The sequence below is a fragment of the Myiozetetes cayanensis genome, unplaced genomic scaffold (assembly GCF_022539395.1).
Source record: "Myiozetetes cayanensis isolate MyiCay16 unplaced genomic scaffold, myiCay2020 scf13, whole genome shotgun sequence".
Lineage (NCBI taxonomy): Eukaryota > Metazoa > Chordata > Aves > Passeriformes > Tyrannidae > Myiozetetes > Myiozetetes cayanensis.
The window spans coordinates 16,219,835-16,240,471 of NW_026086937.1; the positions used below are offsets into that span (position 1 = coordinate 16,219,835).

Genomic DNA, 20,637 nt, shown 5'->3' on the forward strand with positions numbered 1-20,637 from the left:
TAAAGATGATCTCTAATTATTCCCTACCTGTCCATATTCCTGTTGGTTGTTTTCCATCATTACTTTCCTTATTAAAAATCCTACCTTCTATTTTGCATGACTATCCTCTTTCCATAACAAGCACTGCTCAAAATCTGCTCCGAAGCATCAGAGGAAAATAAAAAGCAGCTTCCATTTTTCAGCTGAACAACTTTCCTCCCACTAACTTTCCTTTTAGCTTGTTACAGTAACTTAACTTCCTTTTCTTTCTTTCTTTCTTTCTTTTTTTTTTTTTAACTGGTAAGCCTACATTATAAATGCAGTAGTATAAACCAGTATTTTAACTGCAGCAAGCAAGAAATCAGGGAAGAATAATTCCTAAAATACTAGTATTTTATTCCACAGTATCAGCCTGTCCCTCAAGGCTATAGTCAAGAAAAGCAAGGTCACCCACAATCCCACGTGTTAAGAACAACCACATATGACCAAACTAAGCTCAGCTGCCACTAGAAAAGCAGCATTTATCATCTATACCCTCAGAAATGCCTGAAACAGCTCTATTTTCTATACACACAAAGGCAGTTCAACTCTTAATTTGGTGCCTAACTTTCCCCAGATTCATGTGAGTGCTTTGGGTGTTTAAAAACAGAAATTAGAAACTGAAATATTACTTGACCTACTAGTAACTTAATTGCAGAGCAATCTCCTCTATGTAATGACAAGCTCACGTGTCTGTTTGCCCACCCCTTATTGCCACTGTGACGTGATCAAGAAACAGGAGGATATACTTGATGAACAAGAATATTTAGTGTACTTGTTAAAAAAAACTTGGGCTTGATTCTTTAATGTTTAGTCTTAAAATTATATAAATAAATATATTTGTGGAGTTGGATTGCACTGCTAATACTTTACCATTCAGCAGCACTAAAAGCACTGAATTGCTAAGTGACAGACAGCAGGACTCATAAATAGGACCACCAAATCACTCCTGAAAGACTCTCTCCTCAAGTACTAAATAGAAACTCCTACCTGCAGTTATGCAAAACTTATCATCCAGAGAGCTGCCACTGCTGTAGGAAATGTACAGTCCCATAAGAGGATGCAGGTGATGCAGACTATAACTATTCTATATTAATAAAGCAAACAATTCTCATTTGACAAGCAGGGATGTTCAGGTCAGGAACCACACTGGGTGACCAGCAGCAGTTCCAGCACACGGCAGCAGCCACTGCTCCCTGATATGGATGGACTCATCACTGCTGCAAAGCAATAAACATTCAAAAGGCTCCTGCTACAGTTTCACAAAGAAAATTTTTTCACACTTTAGATTTAGGATCTGCTTTCTGTGTAATATAAAAATGTAAATAAATAAATAAATACATACATAAGAAGAAAGAGAAGAGAGAGCACCAGAGAGCACGCACCAAATACTGGATAAGTAACCATGGTGATTCCTGATCTCACGTACAGGACAAACCATCTACATTGTATGTGACCTTTTTCTGCTCCACACATGAAGACTCCACTGGCTTCAGCATCAGAGCTATGATATGTCATGATTCTTACAGGATCAGGCTCTTAGGACCAGATCTACAAAGTTAATTATATGTTTATGGAAACGAGAGTAGAGCACGCAAATATTTTTGTGAATTTAACTCTTGGTGAACAAAACCAAACAAAAACAATAAAACCCCAAACAAAACCACGCCACAGCCAAGTACTATGGTCCAGATCCACAAAAGGACCAAATCTCAGAGAGGGATTACATGTAATTTAAATGCCATACAACTAAAACTGGCAGAAGAGTTGCCACATTTTTTCCCTGAGCTTGGCAAATCATCCCTTATTCCTCACAAATCAAAACAGAGTAGGAGATCTTTACTTATTCCACAGTAGGCCTAATAAGGATCCTGCCTAAATATCTTTCTACTTAAATCCCCGTGCTAGTCAATGGCAGAGACTGACTAACAAATTTACAGGACAATCTCTGTACTTTGTGATGGAGTTCAAGACCCTCCTCCACTTTCATTTTAAGGGAAAACACAAGATGGTGCTAGAGGTGGTAATGTTCCTTTTTGCAGTATTTCCATCATTAGAGCCCCATCCAGATTTTGTAAAAGTACTCACTATTTGCTTGAGGAGATTTACACTCTAATATGCCAGATGAAGGGTCTATAATCACCTCGTAATATTCTGGCTGTCAGTACGACCCTTTTAAATTTAAATTGCCCTATTTTGCAAACACATCATGATTCAGCAAATGGGATTCTTTCCATGCCAGGGGAAAGCCCTGGCCTGGGAGGGGCAGATTAGTTCCTGAATCTCATGTGAGAATTAATTCCCTGACTGAATACTAACGGGAACAGGACAGGCCAAAATTGACTTCCAGGACTTGACGCAGTTGTTCTATATCATACCTCAACTAGCCCACAAATTAAAAAAAACAAACCTCAATTAAAATAAAAATCCAGCTTATAATGGGTTATTCTTGCTTTTGTCAAGCAGCAATGCTTTTGTAAGAAAACACATAATTGACACTGTCCAGTTCTCCTGCTTGAACTGAGCTCTGCATGAGCTCCTAAGTGACCTGCACCTGCAGGCTATTTGGGGCTTGGAGTCCAAAAAAACATTCTAAATCCTATATTCAATAATGTCTGTCACTCTTCCTGCCCAGAAAATGCTCAATTTCTTCCTTTCCCTATTACCCACCCCAGAATTGTATCATTTTTCCCACAGTCGTATTTGTCCCTCCTGGAGCTGCAGTTTCAGTCCTCAAGACTCTTCCTCCTCTTGATACTCAAAGGGTGAGAGAGAGAGAGGACAGAAAAGACAGAGACCAGCACAGACCTGAAGAATGGAGCAGCCATCCTGAACTACTAACATTTCTTCTGCTCTCTCCTTCCTCTGTGAATGTATTCCGTTCTTAAATCCTTAGGGGAAGTGTAGGAGTCTTGTCAACAGGCCTGAAGAGTTGCTACACTCAAGGAAGGAGTAGCCAAAAGCACTCCTTTGGCTAGTTAAGATTAGAGTGTGCATTGGTCTCACAGTCTGAAATCTCACAGCTTGCTCCAACCTCAGTTAAAATGAGATTAATGAGTTGAATTTTATAGTTAACAGAACAGGTCCTACTGGTTGAAATGACATTGCTCAGGTTCAATTGTTTTCACTCATGATAGGATTTCCTGTAATCAGTTGTTTCTGTAGCCATCTTCATTTATCTCTAATGACTGTATAACAGCATTAATGTCCATCTCTGATGTTTTATTTTATGCTTTTTTGCCAAAAGCACCCTTGCTGTGATGACACAGTGACTATATTTAGTTCCTGCTCTGCACTAAAGTATAATGCTGAGCTAAAAGTTTTTCCCTCTCTGTCATTGTGTAATCTATATATAAAACTTAAAATACAGTTTCTTGCCAAAAGGCAGGAGGTGGTGATATTTCTGTAGCTATAGATAGTAGTTACCATGTGCTCAGAATTATACTTGTATTTAAAAAATGACACACATTACTATTTCACAGTGAACTTCTATGATTTACATGTCATCTTCTTAATTTTACTAGTCAAAATACATTTTTAGCTATTGTTCCTCAACAAAAAAAATGTATATTACTAATGCTAAGGTTGTGACGTGAAGTGACAGAAGCCAGGAAAATTCAAAGTTGCATCTGACACTGTATCCTTTACTCACACTGCTGGGTTAAGACAAGACAATGGCTGTCTACACTTCCAAGTTCCCAGGCTTTGTTAAATATATATCATAACCCTCACATTCTTTTAAAAAGCATGTCTCTTCTTCTTTTCTTAAAAAAGGGATTTTTAAAGCAGGTTTTCTCCTTGATACAGTTTGGAAAACAGTGAAGAAATGGAAGAAGAAGCAAGAGATACTGCTTTAAAATTCAGATATACTTTTCAATGCATATTCCACCACCTTAATGATATACCAGAAAATCCAGGCTTCCTGTTTCTTCCCAGTACTTTACCTCTTTGTGACATCCAACAAATGGGACTTACCAACCCCAAATTTGACTGTCAGCAAAGACTTTCCAGTACCTCAGTGGGAGCCTGAGATGGGCTCTCCATGGAAGGCAAAGGAAGTCTGGATCAGAATTTAGTGCTAGCAGGCTGAGTTCAATTCATTACTCTCCTCAGACGTTTCCTGACACCCTAAGAAAAAAACCCCAAACTAGTTTCTACATGCAAGGACCCCACAATAAAATGGGAAGCAGGGCATTGCAAATATAGGTACAAATAGTGAGGTGCCCAGATAAAACAGTGTGGGGAACCAGGTAGTTACAAACATATCTAGAACAAAATGCCTGGCTGTGAAAAAGTACTATACAGTTTTATATTCTGCTGTATCAAAAAAATCTTGATAATTTATACAATCCACTTATCCATAGCATTTAAGTACTTTTAAAATATTTTATTTATTATCAAAATACTACCAGTATAGGACGAGGTACCAGTGGAAAACAGGTAGACAAAGTGAGTTGCCCATGGCCATTAAGATGTCTGTGGCAGAACAGAAGAAACTGATTAAGTTTCTCCATCTTTTGGTCTTCTCATATGAGAAATGCAGCTGCCAAGAATATAAATTATAAGAGCATTTATGACCTTTCTGATGGACTTTGATTATATCACAAATTTGATCAAAAATCAATCCATTACAGGAGCCACCCAATGAAACTGCAAAGCACTCACACAGAGGGAGCTGATGGAATCAAAGTTTTCTAATACACTGTAATCTTTCCCTTCACAAGCAATCCCGTACACACAGCAAGTATTTGCTATCTACAGTTATTATGTAAGTATAATACACATAACCAACTGTAAGTTTGGAATCCATCAATGTATTTTACTGCATTAATATCTCCCAAGTTTTACACAATATCCCTTTAAAATTACTATGTCTAACTCTTTCTTTTAATGGTATGATGTGACAGGTCTTGAAGAATCTGTTCCAACCCAGCAACTCCTACTTTCACTCCCACCCAAACATTCAATCTGTGTATTACAGCTACTTTTCATTTCATAACTTCTCTCTTTCATTTATCTGTAATAGGCTGGATTTTCACAGTGAGTTGCTGAAAGCAAGCAAAAAAAAAAATGTTGTATATTCTGTTTTAAACCAAATGCATTTTAACTTCGCTCTCTGCTACAAGTCCGTTCAGGGTTTACCCTGACTCAACAATATACAAACCAAAATGAGACCTCAGCCCCTTGCCATGTGCATTTCACAGGGGAAAAATTTCCAGATTGCAGTTTCTCTCACTTAATTTTTCCCTGCTCTCGAACACCACAACACTTTCCATGTATTGTGTAATCTTCATACCTGTTCTACAAAACAGTGTCCAAATTTCCCTCCAGTCCATACTTGCTGCCCACATATTTGCTGCTTCTCACTGACTTGCACTGAAAGCAGGATGCATAAGAAAAGTCACACCTACCTGTCAGTCCTGAGGGACACCAGAGGGGCTCCACTGCAAAGCTTTTACAAGAGAAGCCTCGCAGGGATGTTCAAGCAGAGGAAACAGGAGGTGTTACAGCACAAGAGCTGATGGAACAGACAGAGCTCCCACAAGGATTCGCTCCCTCAAACTGTAAAAGAGCATTTTTTGCACAAGGACATTTATGTTTTCTGAATGCAGATATCAGTGAAATTTGACCACATTCATGTTTCTAACTCAAGAAATACCATTATACACTGTCAGATCTATCAACAATGTAATCATGATGGAACTTAGTCTAATATTCTTAGCCCATTAACTTTTATTTTTGAAACAAAGAACGATAAGAATTCTTAACAAGCGTCTTGCTAACCACAAAACGAGCAGCAATGATCTTAATCACTTCACACAGCAAACATAAGTCCTAGAAGTGGACAAATATTTCAAGAGCTCTTCACACAGCTGCACCACCTCCCACTAGATTCAAAAGTATTTTACTGACAGTACAAGATTAGGCTCATGGATCTGCAAAGTTAGGTTAGGAAAATAGTGCCATGTTATAATTAGCACATTTCCACAACATGCAGAAGGCTTGTATAAAAAGTCTTGATACAAAAAGGCCAGATAAAAAGTGTTTCGTTTGTTACTGCCCATGAAGCTCTCCTTCCTTAATCCTCTAAATTGAAATTGGAGCTTTGATTTTAAGGTTGTCAGTCAGATATTATTTTACTGGTACAATTATTTCTATACACATATGCAAGGCTAAAATAAAAATACTGTTCTGCTTTCACAAATAAGAAGGTACAGAAGCAACTAGAATCTCCAGTCAAGAATTGGGTCTTTACTGCTTATATAAACTGGGTCTTTACTGCATATATAAACAGATGTCTAAGTCATCAATCGGTGGCCTAGAAAGCTCTCAGGTGTACACAGCTGGAAAGAAAGAGAAGACAGTGTAGAAAAGGATATAAAAAAATCAACAAAGTTAAAAAAATCTGAGAGACATTCCTGGTACATCATAACATTCTTCAGTTCAAAATAGAAGAAACATCCCTGTAAATTCCTAGTCTGGAACTTTGATGACTTTAATCCAATTCTACCCATGAATACTTACACAAAGATTATTGCAAACAGGAATCTAAGATGTAGTAATGTACATAAAGTATATAATGTGGATAAAATACACACTGTACATGGCATACTATGAGCTCAAATCTAGTTGTGTTTTTTGTCTAATGAGGCTTATCTGACACAGAAACAGAGAAAGGACTTAACACCATCAGAGTTTGTGCTTGCCCATTACTTTAACTGATATCCTTTGTCTCAGGCTCCAAATATACCTTTTATATAATTAGCTGCAATTAACTGTAGTGGAATCCAGCCATAGCTGTCCCGAGCATTAAGGCAGCAGTTCAGCACCAAGTGCACTCTCTTTCACAGAGGAACTCCACTGTCTCGTGCACAGTTACAGAGTTTATTTGCCTAGGAGGCTACTAGAGCTCCTGCCACTCGTGGATTTTGCCTGCTGCCTCTCTTAAGCCTGGCTCCTCTTACACAGGGTTAAGAAACAGCACTACAAGTAATTTACATCACAAAACCTCCTTGACCAGGCACAGATATTGCAATCTACCACAGGCTCTCTTTGTGACAGGGATGTGAAAAAGCAATAGCATGTTGGATCCTTCATCATATAATTCCGCCCTACCCAAAATCAACCATAGCTCAACTCAAAATAGTTGATTTAAACCACTTTCTTTTAAAACAAGGAGTCAGCATTGGGAAGTGTTTGTTAATAACACTTCAGAGAGCAGACACTGGACTGCTCAGAAGACTGCAGGGGCAGAGGTGTCATTGTGGCTTGTCTGCACATCATGGCACAGGGAGTGAGAGTGCTCTGTTTGGAGCACTAGGTATCCCTGTCAGCAGGATAGCCACTGGAAGAATGAAGAATGAATGATATCCAGTGAAGCACACAGTGCTCCGTGTGGCTGTTCTAAATATTCCACCTTTCACAGGCTGACCACAACAAAACTATTTTACACGGGGTAGTGTTTTTAAGTAAGATGGAAGGGATGCCCTACAGTTAAAATCAGAAATACCATTAAGGGCTATAAGCACTTGATGCTGAAAAGGACATCCCTCAGTGTTAACATACTGTCAATGAATGCACAGCTTCCACTTCCTGAATCAGTTAGAAGGGATCCCAGTGGAGGTCTCTCAGGTAAAAAGCAGTCTAGCTGTGTCAAAGCAAGGAGCTTTGCAGCAAACAGTAATTTTACCTCTAAACTCTGCTTCAGATCAAGTTTTCTCAGAGAGTGTTATGACTTAGACTTTCTAAGTCTAAGGACAAATTGTCAGAAGAGGACAATTTCATGTTGCTGTTGCTATGCCAGAAGTCCTTGAAGAAGTTGAAGTTACAAATATTCCTGTGAGTGTCCCCCAGGTCTGCTTTATTAACCAGGAAAAGGAAAAAAACTACTGCTTGTAGCCCCAGTCATGCCACAGATTTTATGCTCTTTGAAAAATAAACAAAATGACAGGTAATTAACAAATCATCAGTTTAAAAATGTCTTCCTCATCCAACAAAACTACAAAAATAACATTGGAACCTTTTTTTCTCCCAGTTGTGCAGGGAAGACAAAATATTATTCATGGACTAAAAAGAGACACTGTGCATGTTACTTCACTTTTCAAACTAATGCTACAACACTCCCAGCCCACCAACGTGATGTCATTAAACATTGGTACCAGAAAAGACTGAAACAGGACTGTGCAGCACAGGATACTGCAGACCTTTCTTGGTCTACTGATCAGTGCCTGAGTGGGAACTCTCACTTTATTTAGTGTTTCAGAGGACAAGCTCACATCTCTTTTAAGATCACCACACTGAATGGTAACAACATAGTGAGAAAAATCAACTTTAAAAAATCATTACCATTTTTAAGGTAATGTGAACACAGACGTCACTCTCAACTGAATCCAGCAGTCAGCCCTGGGACAGTCAATCTAAATAGTGATTAAGGACCCTGAGGAAAAGGGCCTGGGCCCAGGGACATGGAAGTGTTAATGCCCTTTCCTTATCTCAACAACACCCACTTATCTCTTTTTTAACACTCTATACTCATTCTAATTCTGACATATTTCTGTAGCCTGTTTCATCTTTTCCTTACCTTTAAGGGACTCCTTCCAGTTGTGAGACTGCCTAGATCTGCATTTTCTTACTACTTTTGTGAGAACCCAGTTCCATCATAATCTGCTCTGGGTATTCACTAAGGCTGAATATTCCTTCAGTGTTCAGGGACAGAAATTTATCTGGAAAGAAAAGTGTTTCTTGCAGGCAATGCAGAACCCTAGAGAGCACATGAGACCCAGAAATTATTGTCCTTTGTCATCACCTCCTGCTGTTTAAGACAATAAAAGGCCCCTGAAAATTCCACTGAAAACCTTTTCCCATCCCAACCCAGCACAGTCTGATTAAACACCCAAACCACCTGATTAAATATCTTAACCTTGGGCACTAGAATTATTGATTTATACTCAACAGTAGCTTCAAGAGATACAACAGCTCACCCACAGTGTTGCTAACCTGTCACAGTCTACATTTCCCTGTTCAGTTTATGCTTCACTGGATTACGTTCTCTAACAGAGAAAATGAACTTGTGAACTTATTAGACAACTTCAGTTCCCCATTTTATTGTGTCACTGCTGTAAACTCCTCTCAAAGATTGAAATCAAAGACTAACATAATTATGCATATAAATTATGCATACATTTATATATATTCTAAAAAAAAAAGGCAGAATTTTGTTGCAATGAGTGCCTCCCACAAAAAGGCCTTCCCAACAGGTGATTAAAATGATAGAGGACCTTTATTTTAGAAAAACACTGCTAGTAATTTATTATGCTAATTCATCATAGTTTAATGCAAAACGCGCTTGAGCTTGAAAGTTTTAAGCATAAAACTCGGTAGCTTGAAATCAGGCACAGCTGAAGATACTCCTGTAAGATCCAAACCACATTTCAGAACCTTACAGTGGATTACAAACATTCTGCCCCAACGGGAGTGCTGTCACTGAGTGAAACTCAATCGAGGGAAAAGTTTAGGGACTATCCACAAATACACGTAAATAGTAGGGGGCAAAATCAGAACTCCACTCTACACTCTCATCTGAGTTCAAGCCATGTGTACTGCTTACAAGGACCTCTGAGAGGGGAAGGATTACACAGAGAAAACCTATGATGTCTACATCCAATATGATTAATAATATTAACATTTTGCTAGGTCCCAAAATTTTTGAGCAAGTTTGTGCTGCACTGCAGTAAGAACAACACAGAGTGAGATGACAAGCCCTGATACAAGAATGAGACCGTGAGGAATGCTGTCTTGCTTTGTTACTGTTTCATTTGTTAAATAATCTATTAAAATCTATTAGATTTGACAAAATCATTAATGAATACTATATCTTAGAGTTTAAGAAGGTATAAAGGAGGAAGGACAGAAAACAAAACAAAGAAAGGTTAATTACGATTTTTAAACAGGGGAGGGGAAGGAGAAAATTATTTAACCAAAATAAGCACCATATGACATTGGTATGCAAGCCCATGAAAGCACAGATTCTCATGTTATCTAAATGACACGATCCAAACAAAGTCAACTGCTTGTGTCTTTCTTTCCATTCTCAGGGCTACAAGAGTTTCCCATTAAGGCACTGTTTACTGTATTTCTCAGGGTAGAAAATTTGATGTTCTGCTAAAAATATCACAGAGCACAGTCATAAAAAATTCACGAATTTCTCATCAGTGACAAACATATGAAAATGGGGAGATCATCACAAAATACGCAGCACTGACAGTTCCAAAAAAGTTTTTTTGGAAATTTTCCATGTTTGCTGTTTTATAAGTCAGTCATTAGGAGGCAGCAAATGGCTCAATACCATGTGAGAAAACAAATCCTGGAGGAAACTGAAAGTGAATAGGATGGTAAGAACTAGAAGTGGAAAATTAATTCAGATATAAAAGTAACTTTTTGGCATTCTCCACTTCAATCAGACGTCAGGTTACATCAAAGAAAATACTTTGTAAGCTATTTGGTAAATAATCATCAAGGGAAGCCACACTCAAACTTTATAAGGTTGGCTCGGGAGTTCTGGTAATGTTAAAAAGCAAAAGACTTATTTTCCAGCCTGTTTTCCTACAGTGTGGTTTCTAAGTGGGTATCACGACACTGTCCACACACATGCATAAGGAACACAAAACAAATCACGTCTCATACCACTTCACTTAAACAGCTCATAACAGAAAGTTGATAGTTCTACGTTATTTCCGAGCTTTCTCTTTCAAATAAAAATTTAAAAGCCAGTGTGGTTTCACTCGTGCTTCATTAGCAACAATAACAAGAATCTTAGCCAGTAACATTCAGCCCTCTCTACCAGAACACACCACAAGCCAAGGTAAAAATAGCACAAGAAGATTTCTTAAAAATAAAAATAAACCCCAGAGTTTCTACTCCGAGTGACCACATTTTTGTGAAATTGCCGGTAATATTTCATATTGTGCAACCAGAAAGCTGCTTTTCAGAAGCATTTATATCCTGAATCAAAACAGAAGTGGAAAGGGAGAAACATTTTATGTTCTAAGCAAGCCTTATGAAAATAAGCCTTATGAAAATAAGGCTAAATATGAAAAGATTAAAATATGGGCTATGCTTGCTCTCATCTCTGCATATGACGTGTAAATTAGTATTTATTTCAAAAGCTGTATTATCTTCCACACAGGACAATGCACTTATCTGTATCTCACTAAACAGTTATAGTAAGTAACAGAGATGATAAGCATGAAACCACATCAATTTTTCCCATTAACAGATTCATACAGATGTATAATATTCTTAAAATACTGAATTTGCAATTAATCAAACATTCTCAGCTTTACCACATTAATCATAAAATACAAACAACAAAAACAAGGCATAAACTTACTATTTGTTAGGTGTTCACACTGTCCTTTGGTCTTAGTCAGTGGGAAATAATTACCCTTAGGAAATCTGGTAAGCAGAAATACAATAAAAATAAACATTAGTTTGCCAAAAAGAACAAATTCAGCTTTCCTGCAAGTATTTTTCCCTATAATACTTCACAGGCAAGGTTAGAAAAAAAAAAAAAAAAAAAGAACCACAAAAAGCAAAGTTGAAAAAATATATACACATTTAAAACATAGTCCAGCAGTGTTCAAGGATCCTTGCCTCTCAAACTTTAAAGCAGCACAGACAAACGTTGAGATGCCTATAATAGAACAAAAATCCAAGTTCTCAATCACTAGTTACGCAGTATGTGTCAGTGAGGAAGACAATTTCCAAAATAATGATTAATGTATTATCCAGATTTTTTCCTCTCTCTCTCTCTCTCTCTCTTTTCCCCTTCCCATTCAGGTTTTTCTTCTTATAAAATGCACATAGGTTTTTTCTTCCCTGTACCCTGACTCAGGCCTGGCTTTGAAATGCATTTCAATCTCTCAACACAGACTGCTTTCACTGCATTTAGAGTCCCACCAAGGCCCAGCTTTAAAAGCTACTGATTCTTTTTTTCTTTAGCCTTCCTCACAAAGGAAGGGTATTTTGTAAATTACCAGCTCGTTCAGATCAACAAAAGGTACTTTCATAGAAAGCCCCATTTGATTTTGCTCAAATTTGATTACAAGGATGGAGAAAAGGAAAGGAAGTCAAAAAGAAAAACCCCAGATGGCTTTTTCATTCATCTCAGTGAATGAGCTTTATCTGTGCCTTTTGAAACTGTAGCAGTGGAAAAGCATTTCTGTTGGCTTAAAAAACTTGACAAAAATTATTGGTTTGCCATTTCTCATGTAACTGCCATTGGGAACTGGATGAAAAGACTTTTTCATGGGATCGCCTGCTTGGATCAAAATAATGGAGATTAGGTATTTCATTATAAATTACAGTGGGAGATAGAGCAGGCTGTCATATTAATAGCAACCTGCTCATGGCCTTCAATGGTAGCTATTCTCCTAGACAAAGGACCAAGGGGGTTGTCTATTGAACTTGTACTTTAGGCCTGATCAATTTTCTATCATCAAGGCAAAAGGTGAGGTGACTAACAAAAGAATTCACACATGACTGACCTCATAAGCCTATAGATAAAACAGCTTAAAGAAACAAAACACATCCTGAAATTATGGGTGATAAACTGCATAAAGGAAAAAGAAGAAGAGAAATGATAGAAAAAGGGAGAGAAAGAGCACGTGGTCTGTAATTCTCCCTCCCTTCTTAGGTGAATGGACATATTAAAAGCTACTTGTTTTCAGCTGCAGATAATTGCAGCCTTTGCTTTGCCATGTTCTGCCTTAAATCCTTCCATGTACTTTTTCGTCCAAGACTGTTCCAATAATTTCATTCACCAGTAACCACAGTACTGAGGTTAATACAGAACTTCCAAGAGCTGTCGCTGCACACAGGATTACACATAACATCATATACAGAAAGGTGTCACACAGGCATTACAGTTATAATCAAATTACAGGAATAGCTGTGATCCTTTTATACAAAACTGTGCTAATTAAGAGAAAGTTGGATATCTGAGTTATATAAGAAGAACATCTCCCAGAGCTTGAAAGTCTTGACACTTTTTTCTTTCACTAAGATGTCACATCGTTTTATACAGTGTGCAAAACTGCACGTAAAATGCTCATAATATATTTAGGTACCCTTACACTTGTATTATCTGCATTTCCTTTCCTGCTTCCTCAGAGATGAAGACCCTTCTGCACCATCAGATGTACAGAGGGTGAAATCTTCACTCTCCTGAAGCCAAATACATAACAGCAAAATGTTCCTTCATCTGTCAGGATCAACATTTCCTCCAGTTTGCTGTACAGAGAGAAACTGAACTAGCCAGAACACTAATATACACAGAACTATGGTTTCAGATACATCTTAACTCTCTTGAAATTTCCTATGTTAAAGCGTGCAAATATTTGTATTTGAAGGCCAAAACTCAAGGTAAAGCAGCTGAGAATTCCCCTTTCAAACAGCTAACAGCAGCTCAAGTGTAAATTCACACCAGGGGAGAGCACAACAGTCTAGATTTTGGGTTCAAGTCCCAGCTACACAACCACCATGAAGTCAGGATGTTCCAAGTTTTCCAAGATATTTAGGAATTTCTCCTTTTAGCTCTACCACTGCAGTGATACTGCAGTTACACAAATGAAGCCAGCCACCAATCCACGGTGCTTTGCCACCTGTCAGCATGGCAGTATTTACGCAAAGACACTGAAATAATCCAGGCTAAAAACGAGCACTTTTTAGTGATGTAAGACTAAGGAACAGTGAGACAGAACACACAGGAGGCTGCAAACTGGGTGCAGGGGAGGAACTTCTGAGCCACAACTTTGCCACAGAAGCCAATGTATTGTTGAATTACAGAGTCCTGCTGAAAAGAAAAATACATTTTTTTATCCCACAGGAATGTTAAATAACTCATTGTAAACACTTCCTGGAAACAGAGACAAGGTGAAGACAGGCCAAACAGCAGCAGTATGTGTTAGGTTTTGGCTGCCAGCACAAAAAACCTGAGAATCACTGACAGAGCACATACCCCACGGAGCTCAGATACACCACATCATATTGGTGGAGCCCGAGTGTAATGGTATCTTCCCATTATCCCACAGATGAACTGATAATTACTAAATTATTAGCAATTAATCCCAACTTTATATCCTCTATGAGGGGCTCTTCTGAGCAGTTACAGAGGAAAGGGCTCTTGTAATCATTGCAGATAGCTCTCTGAAAGTAGTGTCTCTGTGCTCAGTAGCAGCAAGAAAGACAAACTGAGTATTAAGAGCTATTTTAAAAAAAATATAGACCAAGAAGAAAAATACATTTTGTTACAGCATCAATGTAGTTTGAGTACCCCATATTAAAAGGCAGGAGCAAGGCAATATACCAAAAAAGGCACATAGGTATGTGTTATTTCCAAAGAAATAATTTAGCAAGCACTGACTACCATGAAGACATAGACAGATTTGACCCTCAGAACACAACTCAAACAGGAGATGAGCAATTAGTAATCTCATAATGCACACTGGACAATTACTCAAAAAACAAAGATGGGGGGAGGTGTTCCCTGTTTTGCTTTGCTTATTTAAGCAGGAATCTGCTCTCTCTCCCACCTCCTTCCCCCCATTATAGCACTGTGGGAAACCTTAATGATAAAGATCCATGACTTTACATTCCATTTCCCTCCTCACAGACCAGCCTACAAGGGACATTGTCATTCTACTGCTGCTGACATTGCTCCTGGAAGCAGGAAGGAACACAAATCCAACTCCAAATTCAGCTCTGATGTTCAAACAACAGTACCATTTATCTATAAGTACCTGTTGTATTTCCCACTCTGGACTCTTCCATATTGACCAAGTATTGTTACCCAAACAGTTATTCTTTGTGCTAAAGGGCTATTTTTGTATTACAAGTCTGGATACTCCTGAACACATCCCTCTGGGTAAAAGCTCCAGTAACTGGTACAAGGAGACAGAACTAGTAATATTTGAGATTATTTTTAGACTGCAAAACATGGTTGATACAAAGTCTGGCTTAATATTTGATAATTGCCAAATAGTAATCTCCTGTAATAACCAGAACTGATATCTCTCAAAGTAGTTTTAATGAGAATTTGTGAATAGCTATTTCATTTTTGAATGATAACATATGTTAATCAAAATTAAATTTCTCAGGTAAATGAACAAGGCTCTTCCTAAGCTTAGCCTCTGCAATCTGTGCTCCTGTAAGACTCAAATCTGTTTGGGCATCTTGATTCCAAGGTAAGGATGTCTTTGCCAAGGCTACTGAAAATAATTTGGAGAGAGCACTCTGACTAAGAAATGTCCACCCAGGTAATGTAATTATAAAATATGTGTCCATGGAGTGGGCTATCAAGACAATCAAAACCTTGAGAACAATTCCCCTTGTACTAAAACCATAAAAGCTGTTTCCATTGGCTTTTGCTGGTTTTTGTTTGAGATGTGTTTGGTTTGTTCTCAGCTTCCACATCACAAACCCATTGCCATGTTTTTCTCTCATTCATCATCACAGGGCAAGAGACCTGCAGAACAAACAAGGTCTGATAACCCAATGTCTATCAACTTCACTACTTTGCATAGACAGACCCTCTGAACAATGTCAGTTAACTGCTTATCCCTGTCCCATCAGTGCCAGGGGAATTAACTGGAATGAAAAGATAATTGGGGGTTTGAAAAGTGCATATCAAGTTGGGGTTTTGGTGGTAATGATGGTTTTGTTGTTGTTGTTTTCTTTCCAAAATTCTTCTTAAATATACTTTCTGAAGAACCTTTGGACATAATTCTTACAGTGCACTTCAAAGAAGTACAGCAGACATGGGCAGTAGGGCCGATCACGAGACATCATGCTGAATGAAATATCTTGTTTTCTAGTGGAAAGAAATGAACTGCACATATTCTTACATGTTCCTCTGAACTGGGACCTGCATGTGGAGCACTCAGAAATGTGTATTTTCACAATCTCCACCTTGAAAATTGTTTGCCATTAAAATTCAACTTGCATTCTTGGCAATGAACAACAACAACAACAACAACAACAATAAAGGAAACCTTTTTTTTTCTGTCGATAGGGGAACACACATTTACAAGACACTTTTTCCAGAGAAGGAAGATGGTAACACTAATAATTCCTAGTCCAGATTAGGGCTGTAGAAGGTTCATTATCAGGCAGGAAGAGAGCTAATATGCGTAAAGAGTCTGTCAGATGTCATTAACATTTTACATCACTGAGATTGCTGATCTCAAGCAGTTTATTAATGGCATTTGAGGAAGCAATGCTAGTGATCAGAGAAAGCAGAAACATAAGCATGCTTGTTTTGTGGCTTCTGACCACAAAACTATCAATGTCTGCTAAATAATTTCAGGTAGAGGAGATAAATTCATGACACAACACAATCAGAGAATGCTCTGCCAGTAACTCGCTCCCATTTGTACAGTAAAAATTCTATTTAAGTGATTTGATTCATTATGATTGCTACCCTATGGCGTGGAAAATGACTTGCTGGGAAGCCAGTCCCAGAGCACCCGGGATTTTAAGGTGAGCTTATGGAATGTCACCAGGCACCCAAAGGAAGGCAGGGCAAGTCAAGGGGTGCAAGTGTGGTTTGCTCCAGGTATGGAACTCTGCTTTGGAAAAGGCTCCCTCCTCCACACTCACCTCTCCTCCTTCTTAAATTCCATTGTATTGCTTCCACTTTCCTGACTACATATTTTAAAGCATTGTAAACAGGGTGTGTATGGTTCAGAGAGTATATGGAATACCTGGTGCAGATGCTCCTGAAAAATATTCTGTTCTAAAAGAGTGGGTTTAATGCCTTATCTGAAAGATCAAAAAACAACCCTACTCAACCTGGGTATTCAATAACTACAAATTACAGTGTCTTCAAGAAAAAAAAAATAAGGAAAGAAATTAGAACTTCAAAATACAAAAAGCTGAATCATACATTTGGATGAAAAACTGTTTATGCCACTTGGAGAACATGTTGTATCAGTAACAACCTGTAAGGCAGTGAAAGGAGTATCCAAAGTCCCATTTGACTGTTTTGCCTCAGCTGGGGGCAAAGGTACTGGGCATGTTAGGACAAGTTGCTTTTTCATGCTTGATTAAGTTTCAGGAATTGATTATTTAAGGTATTCTAAATGAAGTCAGATATGCAAATACTGCATGAGAAAGTATTAACTTATTTACATTTTTCATTGATGTATCACTATATATAAAATAGGGTGGTTTTTTAAGTCAAAAACACTGTATAAGAAGTGACTCATTAAACTGATTAATACCCAACTTGCAACTCGAACAACACACTAGACTAGCACTTGAATTTACAGGTAACTACAAAAAGGAAATCATAAAGGACAACAGCAAATAAAAGCAATGCATGCAACATTTTAATAAAGCCAAAGATCTGAGAAACAAGGTTGCCCAAGTCAGACGCATGGAAAAAAAAAATCAGTAAAAAGTCGGGTGTGGTTTTTTCAAACAGAAAGGAAAAGAAAGAAACAAGGTGATGTCAAATGACCCAATAAAATGGAAAGATAGAAATATGGACATAAATATTTTTAATTTTAGTCATCTTGGCTAAAACTTAATTTCTTTGCCTTCAAATATAGGTGTAAAAGAATAGCATGTGCATGCAAAGGCAGCACCAGAAAAGTGAATAAATTGAGGTACAATTAGCAAGAGACAAAGAACAAAAAGAAGTTCTATAAATACACTTCAATGTAAGAGAAGGACCAAGGAAAACTACTGGCTTGGCAGCAGCTTGAAGGCAAAATTGAGCTATTGACACATTGTGCCAATGTGCCAAGAAGTCTGAACTGTTTACTCTGTTTACTGCTTTATTAACAGTTTTTACCTTCAAGGTCAATTGCAATCAGCTGGCTCCTGCAATTAAAATCTATTTAAAAAAATAAAATACAATATGTAAAAGAAAAAAAAAAAAGGGAGAACACAATGCCAGCACAAGGCAAAGAAAAGATTAGGAAAATTATGTAGGTCAAATAATTCAAAATTAGCTATGCCATATTGCATTTGCCCAAAGTCTTGGAGAACTGGATGAATATCAGAGCTGTTACTGCTTGAAAGCTGTTATCAGAATTATTTCAGAAAGCACATGATGGATGGATATGGGTACAAAAGCCCTTAGAAGAGAAAAAATGCTGCCTGCCATAAAAGGAGGAGGAAAAAACCTATAGCCTAGTTACTTTAATTTTCTTTACTTTCTCAGTTTGTAAGTAAAGTAAAAAAAAAAAACAAGGAAATTAATAAATGAGCATGAATTCATCAAGAACAAGGCCTAATAAGGTAACAAGCCTTATAGTATGGAAAATAATTGATTCTGCATTTCATGATTTTAAAAAGACTTTTGGCATCACTGTACAGGACTGTCTCCTGATCTAACCAAGAAACATCATTGAAACAGTATTGCTACAGGGTAAATAGCTATAGAAAAAAAATTATCCTATAGCTATCAGGGACTTACTGTCTAAAAGCAAAAAGGCATCTAATGGAGCTCTTGGTCAGCCCTGAATCCAGCACTATTCTTTATTTTCATCACTAAGTCAGAAGAGAGACTGCTCCCATAATACTTCATAGAATCATAGAATGTCCTGACTTGGAAGGGACCTACAAAGGTCACTGAGACCAACTCCTGTCCCAATAATCACACCCTGAGCCTGAGAGCACTTGAAGGTAGGTATAAGCTGGGAAAATCTGCAGGCACAGTGGGAGACACATTTAGAGTCCAAAAAGATCTCAGTAAAAATGGTTTACAAGAGATAAAGTGTGATTCAAGGACAGGTACATTATTATTCCTCTCAGAAATAATAAACAGCTGCAATGTACATTGAGACACAGGTGCAACAGTCCTGCACTAAAGCATCTGGATCTGAAGCTAAACCTGAATCTACCAAACTATTGCAAATTAAAGCAGGCATCATGCTGGAAGCTTCAGAGACAGAGTAAAGCATGCAATGAATGCCATCTGAAATGATCTTTTTGCTTTACTTGCTTTTGAGAAGGCTGTAAATGGATTCATGTTTAGTTGTAGACACTGCCAGCAGATTAAAAGATGCAGTTAATTTGAAAAAGTAGCAGACTAGAAAATAATCTGCAAGAAAAGACTGAAATATTGGACCTTATTCTAGAAAAGATTACAAAAGAAAATTATTATAACACAACCAGAAATATGCACTTGTATTCCAGAAATGGAGACTTGAGTTAGACAAAAAACTTTGAGTTAAAAAAGCCTTTGCAGAGGTAAAGACAGCTGTGCAAGGAAAATAAATAGTCCTGGATAGCTTCTGAAACTGGTTAGGAAAAGCTGTCTGGTCAGAAATGGTTTAGTCTTAACAGATTTCATATTTAAGACAATTTCTTAAGATTTCTTCCAGACTCTTTCCCACTTACTCTTTTATCTTACAATGATGAGAAATCATAAAGTAGATGAAAATATAATGTCATCAAATCCTATTAAGATTATTAAATATGTCAAGATCTAAAGTAACTTTTCCTCAGAACTTTACAAAGCCAGAATGCTCTGTAATCCCAACAGAATTAGTTTTGTCCCTGTCCCATTTTTACTCAGAGGGGTAGTAGCAGTTGTAGAGCTTTCTCCTAAACCTTCCTCTTTCCCTTCTAAACCTTCAGGTGCATCAACCAAACACGAAACCTCATTGCATGTGCCCTTGAATTTATGAAATGAGAATGAACCTACTCATATGGCACTACAGCATCAGGCTCCAAAAAACCCCACACATTATAAAAATCTACATCAATAGCCTGAAGGAGATGTTCCAACACATGAAGATACAAGGCTTGGTAATTTAATACTTGGAAAGTATTACGTAGTAATTAAGCAAATGAAATAAACATCCCTCTCTGTCCATGTCAACCTGACACCAACAGTATGGTCACGGTTGTCTTTAATTTGACTTCCATGTTGCAGCCTAACACAAGTGATTTCCACATCCTGACAAGTCCAGCTTCAATTACCATGACAACACGAGCACATAATTATATACATGCATTGAAAGCAAATGTAGAGGAGTAGAAAGCATCCAGAGAACTTTGTGTTTGTTACCTGAGTGCTAAACAAACACACACATCCCCCCCTCGACTAGAATGTAGGTCTTTTAAATGTATCTTTACAGGAGTTCATAATGGTCAGCAAAATAGTGAATTACATTTATTTGAATTCTACAAAACAGAAACTAAACAATAAGATTGCCTCAAACTTCATTTTATTCAATTCCATGAGAAAAACCTCAAAAAGTTAAAAGTTCTCTATGCAGTTCAGACTTTGAGTGAGATTTCATATCATTATAAATACTTGTTAAGTTCTTAGAGGCTGATTCGTGTCAGTGGTTTCACCCAGGAATTTATTATCAAAATAAATAAGTTGATTAGAATACTTATGAAATGGCAAGTACAAGAAGTTTAAAACCTCATTTTTTTGGTAAATATATCTTTCCTGTATTGATATAACAACCTTAAAGAATTGTGTCTTCTATATAGTGATTTATTTTTAGGACACACTTTTAAAAAAAAATCCCCAAGTTTTTCTTAAATATCATAGCCTAATCATCTCTGTTCCCAGTAACATATTTCAAAACAGTTCTG

At 37.5% G+C, this 20,637-nt stretch overlaps 1 long non-coding RNA gene across 9 annotated transcripts in view; it reads right to left on the reverse strand.

Moving 5' to 3' along the window:
- LOC126636094 (uncharacterized) overlaps positions 1-20,637 on the reverse strand; it is a 280,135-nt gene that overhangs the window by 241,364 nt on the left and 18,134 nt on the right. For 8 of the 9 annotated variants that reach the window (XR_007627898.1, XR_007627891.1, XR_007627897.1 and 5 more), the window contains exon 2: positions 11,408-11,472. The exons of the other annotated variant lie outside the window; for it this stretch is intronic. This is a non-coding gene — a long non-coding RNA (uncharacterized LOC126636094). The remainder of the gene's footprint in view (positions 1-11,407; positions 11,473-20,637) is intronic. 9 annotated transcript variants of the gene reach the window in all.